This window comes from Dipodomys merriami, unplaced genomic scaffold (genome assembly GCF_024711535.1).
Source record: "Dipodomys merriami isolate MVZ:Mamm:240054 unplaced genomic scaffold, mDipMer1.0.p SCAF_48, whole genome shotgun sequence".
Lineage (NCBI taxonomy): Eukaryota > Metazoa > Chordata > Mammalia > Rodentia > Heteromyidae > Dipodomys > Dipodomys merriami.
The window spans coordinates 11271882-11290065 of NW_027206046.1; the positions used below are offsets into that span (position 1 = coordinate 11271882).

The window sequence follows — 18184 nt, forward strand, 5'->3', positions numbered from 1 at the left end:
CTGCATAAAAGCTTGCTCATCTAAGTTCCTGCCATCCTGAGAATCGCTCACTTAAATTCTTGCCATTCTGGGAACATGCCCGATCGAATGGCTAATCAAGATGTGTTTCTGAAGACCAGCCGAACTAGCCTGGCTGGGGACAATAATAAATGAGCATTGTCGATCCAGAGCTCCTGATCGGGTCAGTGAAGACTGCTATCCTCAACAAGCAGCTTGCTTTTTTCTTCTGTCCAAACCTGCTTCTTTCTCTTCCCTTCCATGTGTGTTCATTTCAAAGACACTCCCAAATAAACATCCTGGACGCTAAATTCTGACTCAGAAGCTTTTCCCTGCAGAGGTCAAAACTGAAAATAGTCGGGTGTGGTGAAACAAACCTATTATCCCAGCTCTCAGAAGGCAGACGCATGAGGATCTCAAGTTTAAAAACCAGCCTCGGTGACAGAGTGAAATAGAAAATAAACAACAACAATAAAATCCCTAACAAGTACTTTTCTGGCCATTTCTTACTAATAAGAAAACATCTAGTACAATAATCAGGAATCTACTGTTTTCTGTGCCAATCCTGGGCCTTGACCTCAGGACCTGGGCACTGTCTTTAAATTTTTTTGCTCAAGGCTAGTGCTCTACCACCTGAGCCATAGTTCAATGTTTTGACTGTGGGGTTTAAACTTAGGGCCTGGGCACTGTCCCTGAGCCTCTCTGTGCTCAAGGCTAGCACTCTAACACTTGAGCCACAGTGCCACTTCTGGTTTTTAAGTGATTAATTGGAGATAAGTCTCACAGGAACTTTCTTGCCTGGGTTGGCTTTGAACTGTGATCCTCAGATTTCAGCCTCCTGAGTAGCCCAGCTCATAATATAGTTTTGATAGTAAAAAGATCCTGTCCAGAAGTCAAGCTTGCTTTCACTGGTCCTGGCTCAGCAGTCGTCTTCTCCTTTTTTTTTTTTTTTTTTGTGGGTCGTGGGGCTTGAACTCTGAGCCTGGGTGATTTCCCTGTGTTCTTCAGCTCAAGGTGAGCGTTCAACCACTTGAGCTACAGCACGACTTCTGGTTTTCTAGTGTTTTACTGGAGATACCAGTTTCACTGAGTTACTGCCCGGGCTGGCTTTGAACCGTGATCCTCAGATCTCAGCCTCCTGAGTAGCTAGGATTACAGGCTTGAGCTACCAGTGCCCGGCTGCAGTCTTCTTCAATCTTGAACATTGTCAAGATTTTCTCGACTGTTTTCAAGATTATATGCCACTTATTTTTTATTGACTGTCCTTCCAGTTAGGTTTGTCTGAAGTTTTATCAGTTTGTCCCATCAAGTAGGTAATTTTGATCACTTGAGGATGGCCGAATCTGCTAGTTTGTCTACTGTAAAAATCCTCCTCTCGCTTGATAAGAAATGTAGTCATTACCTTGCCCATGTAATTGTAACCCCTCTGTACGATATTTTCACAATTAAAAACAAAGAAAAAAAACCCTCCTCTCCCTTTGTGACTTATGCAGTATGTGGGGAAACATGAGGCTGTATAAATATCCCATTCCTCACTCCACTGACTATGTATTTACATATTTATTCATGTTTGATCTGGCTAAAGGATTCCTATTTTATTCAGTGGATTATAATTCCATTCCTGTCATGGTTTTGATGTGCAAATGGTTCCAGATTTGGCCAGTGGGAGCCCCTTCTTATAGACCTTCATTAGTTCTTTTGTTTTATTTTATCATTTTTTATTCTTTGCCAGTTCTGGAGCCTGAACTTAGGGCATGGGCACTGTTCCTGAGCTTCTTTAGCTCAAGGATAGCATTCTACCTCTTGAGCCATAGTGCCACTTCCGGTTCTGAAGAATCGAACCCAGTGCTTCATGAATGCTAGGTAAGCACTCTACCACTGAGGTACATTCCCAGCCCTCATTAGTGTTTTTATTCTTCACTCATATACGACATCTATGTTTATTTAGTACCTTCCATGCTCTGGCCTTGAAATCAATTATTATTCCAGGAGCTGTGGCTGGATGGCATTTAGAAACCAAGATCTGAGAATTAGGTGTGCTCATTGCTTTTTAGATGTTACTGTTCCTGGGCCCTTTGGGTGGACAGAACTGGAGAATACATGAAACAAATATACAAAACATATGTAGCATGTATATGGGTGTGCACTGATGTATACAAATCCATTTATGTGTATTTACACATACACACATTTAGATTTATATTAATTTCTTTTAGTAGTACAGAAATGTAAACTCAGAGCCTCTTGCTTGCTTGGCTAGCGTCCTACTAATTGAGCCATCCTCTAAGCCCTGCTTTTTGCTGGTTAGTTTGGAGATGAGGTCTAATAAACTTTCCTGCCTGGACTGGTCTCAAATTGCAGTGTTCAAGCTCTTAGCCTTCTGAGCTACTCAACTTCTGATTAGCTATTTGTATACCAATCTATGTATATATATATATATATATATATATATATATATATATATATATACACACACATACACACACACACACACATATATATGAATATATCCATCTACGTATATTCAAAATCATGAGTTCACACTGATACCTCCAACTGCAATCTCACCCCAACTAGTTCTTCTAGTTTTTTTTCTTTCTCATATTTGTAACTACTAAGAAACCCATTACCCTTGATAGGATGGCTTACTGAGTCATTCATTTGTTTGTAAACAGTCTCCTGTGATTGCCTGTGATGGTGTAAAATAACATATTTGGCCTTTGCCCGTGGTTCCTGACATAGAAATCTGAAAACACTCATGATTTCCTGAGTAATAGGGGTGGTAGGAGGATCTTTTGTTCTACTATTTGGTCATGGACCCTGGTTCCTCAATCAGAGCTCCTAAGACCTTAGTAATTTCCTGAGTTATAGTAGCATCTGACCCAGAGCTGCTAACTCCCTTGGAATTTCCTGTGACAAGAGCATCTTTTGTTCTAAGGGGGGCAACCCTTGATGAGCTCCTGGATAGCCTCAGGATGAGAGTTGGTTGCCAGGGGAACCAGCCTGGTGATTGGAGGGGCTGAGAGGAGCTGAAGGTTAAATTGAGTTGGTCAGCACTGGCCAGTGATGTAATCCATCATGCTTGCCTAGTGAAGCCTCCATGAAAGTCTCAAGGACAAGGTCTGGAGAGATTCCAGATAGCTGGTTATGAGGGCAGAGAGGGCACTGAAGCACCTTCTCCTAGCCCTCCTGTGGTAGTTTTGGTAACAGCCCCCAGAGTCAATGGGAAAACCTCAGTGCAGGCTTTCCCGGAGTAGGTGAGCTGCTCTAGCAAACTAATGAAACTGAAGGAAGGGCTCATGGGAAGCCAGATTTCTAGCCTATGAGTCACAAGTGCAGTTTTAACTACCTAGGTCTTGTGACCCGCATGTGAAGCTGGGGGGCAGCCTTGTGAGACTGAGAACCTCAATCCGTGGGATCCCACACTCTGTCCAGGTAGACAAGGTGAAGAACTGAATTACAGGACTTCTGGCCACACAATCTGGTGTCCCAGTGTTGCGGGAAGTGGCTGAGAATAGAGAACGATACTGATTTTCTTTTTCTCCTCCCTTACACAGGGCTTCTGCTTTGCTCTGATAATACCTGCTTTATCCTGAAGTGCTGAGCTATGGTCCCTGCACCCGTTGCTCTTCAGCCAGCTTGACCACACACTCATGCCAGACTCCTCTTGCCCTTCTCCCTACCCTTGTTCCATGTGTACAGCTATGCTGCTTGCTTTGGGTCCCTCTCCTAGAGCCAGGCTGCCTCTCTGAGGGGGCTCCACACTCATTTGCCCCTTCCTGTGGGGTTCCATGCTCATTCCAGCAGGCTGTCTTTCTTGTCCCTCCTGGGGACAAGAAGGACTTCTGCTACCTACAGCACCCTAGCTCCTTGACCTTTACCTGGCTTGGCCCCTTCATTAGTCTGTTTTCCATTGATGTGACAAAATAGCTGAGGTTGGGTACTTTATAAAGAAAAGAGATTTAAATGCTCACCATTTTGGAGGCTCCAAGTCCAGCATCCGATTGCCCTGGTGAATCTGATGAGGACCTTATTGGCTATATCACACCATAGCAGATGGCATGATGCAGGATACAACATGGAAAGACAGGAAGCCAGGTAGCAGACAGGGGCTGGTTTTGCCCTTTTATAACAACTTACTTGGTTAAGAACAATTAACACTAATCCCTTCCCAGAGCAGCACCCAGGATGATTGAATTACCTTGCTGTAAGCTCCACCTCTTAAAGGTTCCACTACTCACCCAACATCAGCTCTCTGAGAACTACCAACACACCAACTATTGGCAGAGATACCCAAACTAGATCCAAACTCAGACAGCCCTACACAATGGCTTTAAATGAATTTGTGCAGGGAGGGGAGGGAAGAGAAAGGGAATGTGAAAGAAGTGACAATCTACTCTTTAAAAGATGATCTTTTTTTTTTTTTTTTGGTCCGGTTGTGGGGCCTGAACTCTGGGCCTGGGCACTGTCCCTCAGCTCTTCAGCTCAAGGCTAGTGCCCTACCACTTGAGCCACAGCACCACTTCCGGCTTTTTTCTTTTCTTACGTGGTGCTGAGGAATCGAACCCAGGGCCTCAGGCATGCAAGGCAAGCACTCTACCACTGAGCCAACTTCCCAGCCCCTAAAAGATGATCTTTTTAAGCTGGACTTCAAGGCAAGCCTGGGATACTTAGTAAGACCATTAAAAAAAAAAAATAAGCGTTAGAGGGCTGGGAAGGTGGTTGGGTGGTAGAGCATTTGCCTTGCATGCATGAGGCCCTGGGTTTGATTTCTCAGCACGGAAGTGGCGCTGTGGCTCAGTGGTAGAGCACTTGCCTTAAGCTGAAGAGCTGAGGTACAGTACCCAGGCCCAGAGTTCAGGCCCCACAACAGGACCCCCCCAAATAAAATAAAATAAGCTTTAGGGCTGGGAAGGTGGCTCAGTGGTAGTATGTATACATGAGGTCCTGGGTTCGATTCCTCACTACCATATAAGCAGAAAAAGCCGGAAGTGGCACTGTGGCTCAAGTGATAGAGCACTATCCTTGAACTGAAGAGTTGAGGGACAGCTCCCAGACCCAGAGTTCAGGTCCTAAAACTGACCCCCCCCCCAAAAAAAAAAAAAGCCTTAATAGGTACATTATTTTGGGATTCACTCCTATTTTGTTTTTTGGTTTGACTAATTTTTGTCATCATGTCAGGAAAATTTTTATTTGCCAAGAGAGTCAAAGCTGATTAACCCATTCTCTCTCTCTCTGTCAGTTGTGGGGCTTGAACTCAGGCTGTCCCTGAGTCTCTTTGTGCTCAAGACTAGCCCTCTACCACTCCTTCCTTCCTTCCTTTTTCCTGGTCATGGGGCCTGAACTTGGCCTGGGCGCTGTCCCTCAGCTCTTCAGCTCAAGGCTAGCGCTTAACTACTTGAGCCAAAGCACCACTTCTGGCTTTTTCTGCTTACATGGTCCTGAGGAATTGAACCCAGGGCCTCATGCATGCAAGGCAAGCACTCTACCACAGAGCAACCTTCCCATACCTTTCTTTCTTTCCTTCCTTCTTTCTTTCCTTCCTTCTTTCTTTCTTTTTCTTTCTTGCTAGTACCAGGGCTTGAACTGAGGGCCCTATGCTTGCTCAGCTGGTGCTTTACCACCTCAGCCCCTCAGCCATGCCTCCAGCCCAGCTCTTTGCTGTCAACCCATTCTTTATGACGGCTACCACCTCTTCCACTAGAATCATGGTGGCTCAGACAGCACAGTACTTGATGGATTGCTAAACTGAAAGCTCCCCATTTCTACTGTTCCTGTTGGTCAGGTTTTCACAGTGATACAGATACAGGCATGCGTTCTGGGGAAAAGGGTATCTTATGCATCCATTTCCAACTCCACTTCTCTCTTTCCTTTTTCTTATCACTTTTTTTTTTTGGGGGGGGGGGCTTGGGTTTGACCTTAGGACCTGTGCTTGTTAGGTAAGAGACTTGGACTACAATTTTTTTTTTTCAGATAAATGCTTAATTTTTGCCCAGGGCTGGCCTTAGACCATAATCCTTTTTCCTATGTCTCTTGTGTAGCTGGGATTATGGGCCTGGGCTCCCATCAGAAATGTTGTTAATCTGGCTAAATTAGTTCACATGGAACCTCAGATGTCTAACTTTCTGCCAGGTATTTCCCCCATAGTAAAATCCGTCTCATGTATGTATGTATACCTTTATCCACATTTATGCTAATTCTTCTATGGGGACCATTCTCCCATCAAATCTCTGAAGGTCAAAGTCAACTCCCATGTTGTTTCCCCACTAAAGTCTTTGCTGATCTCCCTAATGCTCTCTGACTTTGTTTCTGTGACATGCCCCTTTTAAGCTTTAGCTGGCTTCCGACTCTCAACCTACTGCCTCAGCTGTCTGAGTGATGAGATTACAAGTGTGAACTACCATACCCTGCTTTTCATCTGTTTTATACTCTAAGAAGCTAGTTCTCCGGTGAGGGCTACCATTTCTTTCTTCTCTCTTCGCTTCCTAGAGGCTTTGCACAGAGCAGCAGTTCTCCATGGACCTACTGAATTGAGACAGCATAAAATGTATATATTTTTATTGATTTTTCTTCCTGTGGTACAAGCTTCCAAACCAACCTTCTAGCTCCCAGTGGTCCTGCCTGGAATGAGACCCAAATTTTGTATCTCATAGAAAGAACTTTTGTTTTTCCATCTAAAGGACAAGAAAATCAACATGTTTATCTGCAGGAAGTTGTATTCATATACCGAGAGATAAACCCTATTCTCAATGCAAATTCCTATTTGCCCACGGAATTCCATATTTTTATCCTGCCCAAATGGCACACGTGCAGATTCTGAACTTTTAAAGTTATGGAATATTGACATTTTTCTTTTTTCTCTAGAAGAGATATACTACTTAGCATATTGCATAAAATCATATTTTTCAACTGCAGAGACTTGGCCCCAATTGAAATTATGTAACTCCAGTAGGAGACCAACTTGTTTCTTTTGTGCTGTTCTCAGCCTGGATTCTCATAATCTGTTCCAAAGTAGGGCATTATGGAAAATCTAGGGCTCTTTGTCATGTTTTATCTCCATTTAACTCTTTAGCGCATGGCGAATCATCAGATTATAAACTCCTCAAGCTAGAGGTGTCTTCTAACTTCTTTGTACCTTTTTCATCATGCTTGTGGTAATAATGCTCTATGGATATGCATGATCTCCCCAGATAAGACATGAGTGCACTAGGCCCCAGTGGCTCATACCTATAATCCTAGCTACTCAGGAGGCTGAGATCTGAGGATCATGGTTCAAAGCCAGCTCAGGTAGGAAAGTCTGTGAGACTCCTATCTCCAATAAATCACCAGAAAACCAGAAGTGTAGCTCTGGCTCAAGTGGTAGAACAACTTGCCTTGAGCTGAAGAGCTGAGGGACAGTGCCCAGGCCCACAGTTCAAGCCCCACGACTGATCAAAAAAAAAAAAAAAAGATTTAAGAGTGCTTCATTTCTCTAGACTGTCACTATTATTACTCTTGCTGTATGAAGCATCTGAAAATACAGACATTTGAGTGTTTTCCTCATGCTTGACTGCTGACTTAGACTGTCCCTACTGGCCTGACAGACATTGTCAGCCAAGTTGGCAATTTAGAGAATTTTAATCTCTTTACATACCTTGCCTTGAAAATGGAAGAAATGATTAGAGACAAAATGATTCAGTGGCTTTCTTATGTACAATAGAAACTTTTCCTGGCAAGTATCTCTGGAAATCTGAGTTACGGCCTCTAAAAGATGTCCCCATCCTAACCCCTGCAATCTATATATGTTACTTTATATGGCAAAATCACATATATACATATGTTATTAAATCAAGGATTTTGAGACAAGGTAATTATAACTAGATTATTTGATTGGTCACACATACAATTGGATCACAGGAAGGAGGCAAAAAGAGATTTGATACACAGACAGAAAAAGACAAAGTAACTACAGATATTCAGATTTAGAGTAATGTGGCTACAAACCAAGGAATGATGACAGCCACCAAAAGCTGAAAGAAGTCAGGAATAGATCCTTACCAGAACCTCAGCAGGGAGAAGAGCCCTGCTGATACCTTTATCTTACCCAGTGAACCAGAGGAACTTCTAGCTTACTGAATGTAACAGTATTGAATAAATTTTTGTTTTATTAAGTCATCAAATTGTGGTAATTGGTATATTAGCCACAGCATCTAATCTCTCAAATGTTTCTATCTTTTCTTTTTATTTCTATTTTCTTCTTTCACATGTATATTCATATACATACTTATATATATATATAAACTATCATCTTATTCAGTCTTTTCTTCCTAATAAGTTTTTTTCGAAAGGTATCTCTAAGTAAATAACCTTTCTTATCCTTTGCCATCTCTTTAGATGCTGGATTTGAAACTAATTTAATAAACACTTAGTGACCATTTGTTAGATCATAGAATTGCTGCAGCATTCTAGGGGACACGAAGAATAAACATAAACCCCATCCTTAGGTATCTATAAATTCACTGTCTAATGGTTTAAATAATGCCATAGCCAAATGTATGGATAGAGTGTAAAGGGAATTGCTAAATTCAGTGTGAGCTTCAAATTTTCAGGAAAATGGGAGGCATTCAGATTGGACTGGGGGATATTATAGAACAGATAGATATTACCAGTCAGCATTTGAATAAAGAGTTTGAATTTTATCTTCTGCTCAGTGGTAATATGGTTAGGAACTCTCTTTTTACTTTTCTTTCTTTCTGCATTTAAAAAGTAATCTAGGCTTTATTTGCTTATTTGTTTCTGAAGCAGAGTCTTCATGAATTGAACTTTTTAAATGTTGGTAATCAGAGATTTGACCTCAGGTCCTCCAGCTGGCTAGGCTGGTATTCTTACTGCTGAGCCAGTCCTCCATCCCTGACTTTATTTTTGTTAGTCATAGGGCTTAAACTGGGGGGCTTGGGTACTGTCTCTGAGCTCTTTTGTTCAAGGCTAATGCTCCACCACTTTGGGCTACAGTGCCACTTGGGATTTTCTGGTGTTTAATTGTAGGTAAGAGTTTCATGGGTCAGGTATTACTGGCTCATGCCTGTAATTCTAGCTACTCAGGAGGCTGGGATCTGAGGATCGCAGTTCAAAGCCAGCCTGGGCAGGAACATCTGTGAAACTCTTATCTCCAATAAACCACCCAGAAAAACCAAAAGTGATGCTGTGGCTCAAGTGGTAGAGTGCTTGCCTTGAGCTGAAGAGCCCCGAGTTCAAGCCCTACAACTGACAAAAAAAAAAAAAAGAGAGAAAAGAAAAAAGAAAAAGAGTCTCAAGAACTTTTCTGCCCAGGCTGTTTTGTTTTGTTTTTGTGACAGTCCTGGGGCTTGAATTCAAGGCATAAGGACTGTTCTTGAACTTTATTTTGCCCAAGGCTAGCACTCTATCACTTGAGCCAGAGCGCCAATTCTGGCTTTTCTGTTTATGTGGTACTGAGGAATCGAAACTGGGGCCTCATGCAAGCTAGGCAAGCACTCTACCACTAAGCTACATTCCCAGCTCCCAGGCTGGCTTTGAACTGTGATCCTCATGTCTCAGCCTCCTGAGTAGCTAGGATCATAGGCGTGAGTCACCAGCACCTGGCCTATCCCTGACTCTTGCTGATTATTATTATTTTAAACATTCAACATAGTGTGTTTTACTCCTGGGAAGGAACAGTTCTCAGACTCTTACAGCATTTCTTTCTTTCCTTATCATAGGTCCTGATGTATTTAGTAAGAGCCTTGCCCTTCAAGCCCAGAGAAGATTCTGAGCAAAATAGCTAGCAAAACCATGCCTACATGTTGACAGATGACACCAGCAATGAGATTTGATTATTTTTTCTTTTTTTCTTTTTTTGGTCGGTCGTGGGGCATGAACTCTGGGCCTGGGCGCTGTCCCTCAGCTCTTCAGCTCAAGGCTAGCGCTCTACCACTTGAGCCACAGCGCCACTTCCGGCTTTTTTCTTTTTACTTATGTGGTGCTGAGGAATCGAACCCAGGGCCTCAGGCATGCAAGGCAAGCGCTCTACCACTGAGCCATCTTCCCAGCTCCTTGATGATTATTTTTGAGATAAGGTCTCACTCTCTACATTGGTACATGCCTGAGTCATGCTCTGCCTACTTTAGGTTTCCTGTGTAGCTAGGATAGTAGGTCTATGCTACCTCACCCAGCTGTTGGTTGAGAAGGGGTTCTTCTCAAACCTTTCTGACCAAGCTGGGTTCAAACTATGTTCCTGCCAATATCAACCTCCCAAGTAGCTAAGTATGAGCCACCAGTGCTTAGTGCTGGCCTTGTATTTTTATTTTTTATTTTTAGTTTTATTATTGTCAATCCTGGGACTAGAACTTAGGGCCTAGGCACTGATCTCTAGTCTGTTCTTTCTTTCCTTCCTTCTTTCTTTCTTATCAATCATGGGGCCTGACCTCTGGGCCTGGGCGCTGTCCCTCAGCTCTTCAGCTCAAGGCTAGCGCTCTACCACTTGAGACACAGCACCACTTCCAGGTTTTTCTGCTAATGTGGTGCTGAGGAATTGAACCCAGGGCCTCATGCATGCAAGGCAAGTACTCTACCACTGAGCCACCTTCCCAGCCCCTCCTTAGTCCTAATTACATTACAGACTGTGCTTTGAGAAGAAATGACAAAAAGGGTATGGGAAGGGGCTGTTATAATACTCTGGGGAAAAAAGGGTAGGTGTAACCTTGTGGTAGATGACTTGCCTGGCATGTGCAAGGTCTTGGGTTCAATTCCCTTGCATCCACACACATAAAATCACTTCACTGAAAAATAAATAAATAAAAATTAGTATGGTAGGGGAAGGTGAAGAAAAGGATAACAATTTCCAAAAAGAATTATCCTTATTACCTGACTTATGACATGGTAACATTCTCCCTCCACCGCCCCCCCCCCCCAATCCCATACAAGACCTTAATAATAACAATGAAATTACATTTTAAAAAATGAGTATGGACTACAAAAGAAACAGATCAAAGTCAGGTGCTAGCATTTCTTTTTCCTATAGTTCCACAATCTTGGATGATATAAATAAAAATGATTTCTCTTGGATCCAAAAATTGTGGTATCTATACACAATGGAATATTATGCAGCCATTAGAAATGACAAAATAATGGCATTTGCAGGGAAATGGATGGAGCTAGAAGGAATCATGTTGAGCGAGGTAAACCAAGAACGAAGAGACAAACAGTACATGGTCTCCCTGATAAGTGGATGATAAATCCAAAATGTTAGGTGATATGACAAAACTAACAGGACTTAAGAAACAAAGAACTCCCACTCATCTGGTTGAACCACTACCAAATATCCCCATGCTGCTGATCACATATATGGTATATAACATGTGAGCACCGTTATATATTACAGACTGTGATAGACTATTTGCTCCAGGAAAGCTAGAATGAACTTGTGACTTTAAACGAGCATCATTATTCCACAATACTGTGAATTACGGGAAATTAAGTAATCATTTAATCACAATCAAAAAAAAAAAAAAAAGAACCTTGGGGAAGGGAGGGAGGGAGGGGATGGTAGGGGGAAAACAATGGAGGGGGTAACAATGTTCAAGAGGAAGTGTACTCATTACCTCACTCATGTAACTGTAACCCTCTGTATAGTATCTTTACAATAAAAAAATAAAAAATAAAATAAAATAAAAGAAAAGAAGTATTCTCTTTCTAAAAAAAAAAAAAAATGATTTCTCTCAAAAAGCTGGGTGTTGGTGGTTCATACCTGGAATCCTAGCTACTTAGGAGGCTGAGATCTGAGTACCTTGCTTTGAAGCCAACCCAGGCAGGAAAGTCTATGAGACTCTCTTATCTCCAATAAACCACTCAGAAAAAGCTCAAGTGGTACAGCGCTAGCCTTGAATACACAGAGGCTCAGGACAGAGCCCAGAGTTCAGTCCCCAGGACTGGCAAAAAAGAAAAGAAAAAAATTTGTTTTTTACCTTTGAGAGAGAAAAACAGAAAATTCCGCTCAGTTGCATTTTCAGATCCCCCTAGGGAAGGACTAAAGTAGGAGCAATATACAAGGGAAGAAATTGCTTCTGAAGCAGGGTTTAGACAGTATTTTATATGTGCTGATTTTTCTGATTATGAAAGCACTGCACAATTATAAAAGTGTTTGTAGAAAACACTGAAAAAAATTGATTCACCCATCCAAATTCTGATTCTGAGTCAAGTAGTAGATATAGTAGATAAGAATACATATGTATGGGGCTGGGAAGGCGGCTCAGTGGTAGAGCACTTGCCTTGCATGCATGAGGCCCTGGGTTCGATTCCTCAGCACCACATAAGCAAAAAGAAAAAAAAAGCCGGAAGTGGCACTGTGGCTCAAGTGGTAGAGTGCTAGCCTTGAGCTGAAGAGCTGAGGGACAGTGTCCAGGCCCAGAGTTCAGGCCCCACGACCGGACCAAAAAAAAAAAAAGAAATACATATGTGTATGTTTGCATCTGTGAAAGTTGAACACTCATATGTACCAGTGAGTCATTATTAACTTAAATTATCACATTTACGGAAGGCACTAACCCTGCCTATCATTTCCTTTATGAGTAAGGAAATACATTACTGTAAAGGAAATAAAAACATCAGTGGGAAACTTTGGGGGAATTTCCCATTTTATAGAACCAAATAATACTTTTCTAAAAATACAGCAGGTGTTTTATTTCAAAATGTATTATAGCCAGGTACAGGGACTATGTGACTATACCCCAGCTACTTTAGAGGATGAGCAGAGGATCAGTTGAGCTGGGGGGCTCACCCTGGACTACATAACAAGAGCCCCTCTCTAAAAAATCAGGACCAGAGTCATGGCTCAATTGGTAGAGCCCTATCTACTTAGCAAGTGAAAAGTCCTGAGTTGAAACCCCATACTATTAAAAATCAAAATTACTGCTATATAAAATCACAGAGCCCTATAGCAGGAAAAAAAATCACCCTTAGTGTTTGTTAGTCTTACAAGTACTGCCTTGTTAGTGGTTGTTTGCTTGCCTTGTTTTGTTTTTGAGATGGGGTCTCTATGCAGCACAGGCTGACTGTGAAGTCTCTATCCTCTTATTTTCTAATCCAGAGTACTGGAATTACAGGCATTGACCACTAAGGCCAATGGTTTTGTTGTTTGTTACTGGGAAACAGAAAACAAATAGATGAGCATTGCTCTAGTCTGCGGTAAAAAGGATATAAAGGTAGTGTTTTCCCAATCTCTCCACATTTCCACACTCCACACACAGTACTCTCGTCTTGGTTGGGTAAGGGTGAGCTGTGGGATTTTGCATGAGTACCTGGCTTTGCAGGTGACTGACAGCTCTTCAGTGTTGACCATCACCATCTTGTGGCCTTTTGCCATATTACCGTTGGGGATTTTAATCCCGCAGTGCTTGTTTGCGATTGCAGCAGGCAATCCAGCCTGTCTTCTCCAGAGATCCCTAGAAGGGTGACAGGAGGCCCGGGCACCGCCTGCAGGGAGTAGGGTGAAAGTTAGTGGGGAATGGGGATAGGAATAGGTAATGGTGTGTGTGGGGGGGGGGGGGCGATTTCCCATCCTTCTCCATTGATGGGGCTCTCACATGATTCTAAAACAACCAGTTAAAGAAATCCAGCCAAGAGACTTAACCAGAGTAGTTTTGTCTTTGAGCTAAATCGACTTTTATTTGCATATATACTTATATTATTGCACACACATATACTGCACACACACACACACATATACATATTTACAAGCACACACACACATATATGAGGGAGTGTGCATATTTTCTTTTTTCACTGTCATTGGCCATAGTGCTGGGGGAAGTTTTGTGTGCATATTCACCCACCGGTTTTAGTGTGTGTTTGAAACATTTTCTTTTATCTCCCTCCAGTCTCCCACTTCTCCGGGGTAGCTTTAAACTATCTTCTCTCCTCTCCTTCCTTAACTTCCCACTTTCTTTGGTATTCCAGGGGGCAGAATCACTTTTCTTCCACAAGGCCTCAGGCGGCTCCCATCAGGCCCCTCCTTCCTTTGTTCCTGCGAAGTCCTCCTCTGGGGGCGTGGCTCGATGGGGGGCGTGACGACGGGGCGTGGCTCCCGCCCGGCTCCTCTCGCGGCTGGCTGTCGGGTGCACTGACCTCATCTCACCGAGGTTGTTTAAGGACACAGTTCCCGGGTAAACCCTTCCGCTTCAGGAAGTAACCTAAATACTGCCAGTGCCAGGAAGCCTGCTCCCAGACCCAGTTCGGCGCTCAAGACCAGAGTTTTGCAACGGGCATCCTTTGCTCCCGGTCTAAGAAATGCTTCCTGATTCATGAGATTTTTCTTTTCTTCTTTAAAAATAATTTTTATACATAGTGTACTGGAACTTTTTCAGCTTAGCTTGTCCAAACGCATTCGCACAGGACACCAGTTCAGCAGTGACACTGGAATCTCATGAAGAGCAGGTTTCATGATGGTGGGTGGGTAGGAAGGGGTTGCTACCACCCATAATTTAATTATGAAGGTCTGTCTTCGGCCTTTGGAGACACACTGGAAATGCTTTCAGGAGGCAATCAGCTTTACTTCCAAAGAGCTTTTATAACTCCAACTTCCTAAACTGCTCTCTCTCTCTCTCTCTCTCTCTCTCTCTCACACACACACACACACACACACACACAGTTATTCCAGGAAATACGCTTGACTCCCAGTTTGTACTGTATTAAGCCTTTCCCATGATGGATTGTGAAAATAAGGAAGGCTTTCATTGGATCTCCAACGCCCACAGACACTCATTCTCCAGACCCTGAAGCCCTCTATGGCTGGAGAATGCTAGATGCCAAGCTAGTAAGAAAAATAGACTGCAAGAAAGGTTGTGCCCCATGTATATGAATACATACTCATTGCAGAAAAGAAAAAGCCCACAGAACTAAATAAAAGGAGCTACTTAAGCACTATTGACATTTTATATCTTTTTTAGCACTTCCAAATTTAATTTAAATTTTAGATACAGTTAACAGTACAAAAACTCAGAGGCCTAAAAGGTAACTAGAGGAAAGGAAAGTTGCTGTCTTCCATGTGGCACATGTGCAAATGCACACGCGTGCAAGCGCACACGCACCCACACCCACTGATTGAACACAGGCCTTGAGCAAGTGCTCTGCCAGTGAGCCACACCTCCAGCTCTTTTTGCTTTACTCTTCAGATATGATTCCCTGCTTTTTTGCCTGGACTGGCCTTGGACCACAATTCTACCTCTGCCCCCTGCATAGCTGGGATTATGATTGTGTGCTAGCAAGTATAGCTTGTCCTTTTTTTCTTCTTCTTCTTTTTCTCAGTCCCGGGGCTTGAAACTCAGGGCCTGAGCACTGTCCCTGAGCTCCTTTTTGCTCAAGGCTAGCACTCTACCACTTGAACCACAGCTCCACTTCCAGCCTTTTCTGTTTATATAGTGCTGAATAATCAAACCCAGGGCTTTGTGCATGCTAGGCAAGCACTCTACTACTAAGCCACATTCCCAGCCCCTGGCTTGTCTTTTGAAAGAATATTCTTTTTTTTTTTTTTTTGGTCTAACCTGGACTGTCCACACATCTAGCCCCTAAAATCATTTTAATGGTAACTTTAAATATATTCTCTACACACACACACACACACACACACACACACACACACACACACACACACACACACACACACACACACACACACACACACACACACACACACACACACACACACTGGTCAGAAATTTTTTCCCTCCATTTCCTATTTTGGACATAAAAGATTATTAAAATTATAGTTGTGTATTTGTGATCCTTTCAAAGGCAAATTGCATGACTAAAGTTTAAACATTTATGACTAAGAACATTAGCTATATGACTTAGGACAAAGCCATTACCTTTTCTGTATTTCCTTCAAGTTTTTTGTTTTTTTTTTTTGCTGGTCCTGGGCTTCAAACTCTCGGCCTGGGCACCGTCCCTAAGATCCTTTTGGTCAAGGTAGCACTCTACCACTTGAGCTACAGAACCACTTAAGGCTTTTTCTGTGATTAACTGGAGATAAGAGTCTCTTGGACTTTCCTGTTTTGCTTGGTTTTGAACTTGCCCTGGCTGGCTTTGAACCGTGATCCTGACATCTCAGCCTCCTAAGTAGTTAGGATAACAAGCATGAGCCACTGGTCCCTGACTCCCTTCAAGCCTTTTACATGTAAACAAAGGAGTAGAGTTACCCAGAATGCAGAGATCTGAGGATCCTGGTTCATCCCTGTAAGACTCTGATCTCCAATTAACCACTCAAAAACTGGAAGTGGCTTGTGACTCAAGTGGTAGAGCACAAAGAAGCTCAGGGACAACGCCCAGGACCTGAGTTTAAATTCTCAAACCCAAATGAAAAGTTTTTTTTTTAATTGTGAAAATACCGTACAGAGGGGTTACAATTACATGGGCAAGATAATGAGTACATTTCTTATCAAGCCTTGTTGCCTCCTCCTTTGCCAAATATTAAGTTCTTTTAAACTCACTTGGATACTACCTCTACATTTGGACACAAACACTACATTTAAGACACACTGAAGAAGCTCCTTTCAGGGAACATAAGAAAGCCTTCCTTCTCCAACTCCACATGTTTGTGTGGAACCAGATGTTTTCCATGAGCCAAAGCCAAAACATTTGCCCGCAGACTGAATGTAGGAGGTATGAAAATTGAGCCTTTCCCGTCCTTTCCCTCTTTTCTCCTTGCCTCTTTTTTTTTTTTGCTTCCTTCTCTTTTTCTCCAATTTTTTTTCTTTCATGCCATTACTGGAGCTTGAACTCAGGGTATCTCACCCTTGCTTATCTTTTCTGCTCAAGGCGGCAGCTCCACCATTTGAGTCACCCCTTTAAGCCCAGACTGATATAGCAGAGCTCCAGTCTTGAGTGGAAAAAGCAGGGAAGAGCACAGGCCCTGAATTCAAGCTTCAGTATCACCAGACACAAATAAAAACCCTGTAAAACAATTCTGCTTTTATATAATCTTGCTGTAGGGGGAAATTTTTTTTCCAAGCAAAAAGGCTACTTGTTAATATATTATAAAGTAAAAATTTTAAAAACTGCTTCAGCGGGGAGGCTGAGATCTGAGGATCACCATTCAAAGCCCACCCCAGGCAGGAAACTTTGTGAGACTTTTATCTCTGATTAACTACCTAAAAAAGCTGTAAGTAGGGCTGTGGCTCAAATGGTAGAGTGCTAGCCTTGAGTTAGCACAGGGGACAGCTGCCTAAACCTTGAGTTGAAGTCCCAGGACTATTATTTTTTTAAATTTATTTTGCCATTTCATAAGTCAGGTAATGAGAACATTTATTTTCAAGGACAATGTCACCCCTCCTAAGCTTCTTTGGCTCAAGGCTAGCACTCCCCCACCTGAACCACAGAGCCACTTCTGGCTTTTCTGTTCCTATAGTACTGAGGAAGCGGAACACAGTGCTCTGTGCATGCCAAGGCAAGCACTCTATCACTAAGTCACAACCCCAGCCCCAGGACTAACATTAAAAACGAACAAACAACCCCCCCCCCCCAAAAAAAATAAAACAACCTAAACTGCTTTAATTACTAATACAGTAAATATCAATAGCCATGAACCCATGAAAACTAACTGGTTCCCGGGCACTAGGGGCTCACGCCTGTAATCCTTGCCACTCAGGAAAGCTGAGATCTGAGGATTGTGGTTCAAAGCCAGCCGGGGCAGACTCTTCACCCCCACTTAACCCCCAGAAAACAGGAGGTGAAGCTGGGGCTCAAGCAGTAAAGCGTGCGCCTTGAGCCAAAACGCTGAGACAGCACCCAGACCCTGAGTTCAAGCCCCACGACCGACACAAACAAAACAAACCCCCCCCCAAAGGTGGTGAGACCCCAAGTTTTCCTCCCCCACGTGTCACCGATGCGACAGGCCTTCGGGCCTGCCCGAGGGAAGAGTTCAAACCCAGCCCGAAGCGCCTCACCCGGGCGCCCCTGAACAAGAGGCTCTCTAAGGACACCCACAAAACCGGGGAGAGGGCCCGCCTCCGAAGACACCCCTAACCCCCCCCACACCCCCCCAGACGCCCCGCCCTCCCTCCTCCCCTCCCTCGGGAGGAAAGAATCCTGGCCTGTTCCGAAGCGAGGCTGGCGGAGGGGCGGAGCTTCGCCGGCGCGGCGGCTCCCGGGACGCGGAAAGTAGGTCACGGAAGAAAAGCGTGTCCGTTTTTTTTACGAC

The 18184-nt window shown here is 43.3% G+C and overlaps 1 protein-coding gene and 1 long non-coding RNA gene across 2 annotated transcripts in view; both read right to left on the reverse strand.

The window, feature by feature from the left end:
- The window catches only part of Mapk6 (mitogen-activated protein kinase 6), a 48038-nt gene extending 44052 nt beyond the window's left edge, over positions 1 to 3986 (reverse strand). The window contains exon 1 of the mRNA XM_069995400.1: positions 3972 to 3986. The gene's annotated coding sequence lies outside the window, so the exon portion shown is untranslated. The remainder of the gene's footprint in view (positions 1 to 3971) is intronic.
- A 1564-nt stretch (positions 3987 to 5550) lies between these two features.
- Positions 5551 to 17519, reverse strand: LOC138808997 (uncharacterized). The gene is made up of 4 exons (XR_011366655.1): positions 13824 to 17519; positions 13290 to 13464; positions 10709 to 10772; positions 5551 to 6614 (listed from the first exon to the last, which is right to left on the reverse strand). It is a non-coding gene; the product is annotated as an uncharacterized lncRNA (long non-coding RNA).
- Positions 17520 to 18184: the final 665 nt, after the last annotated feature.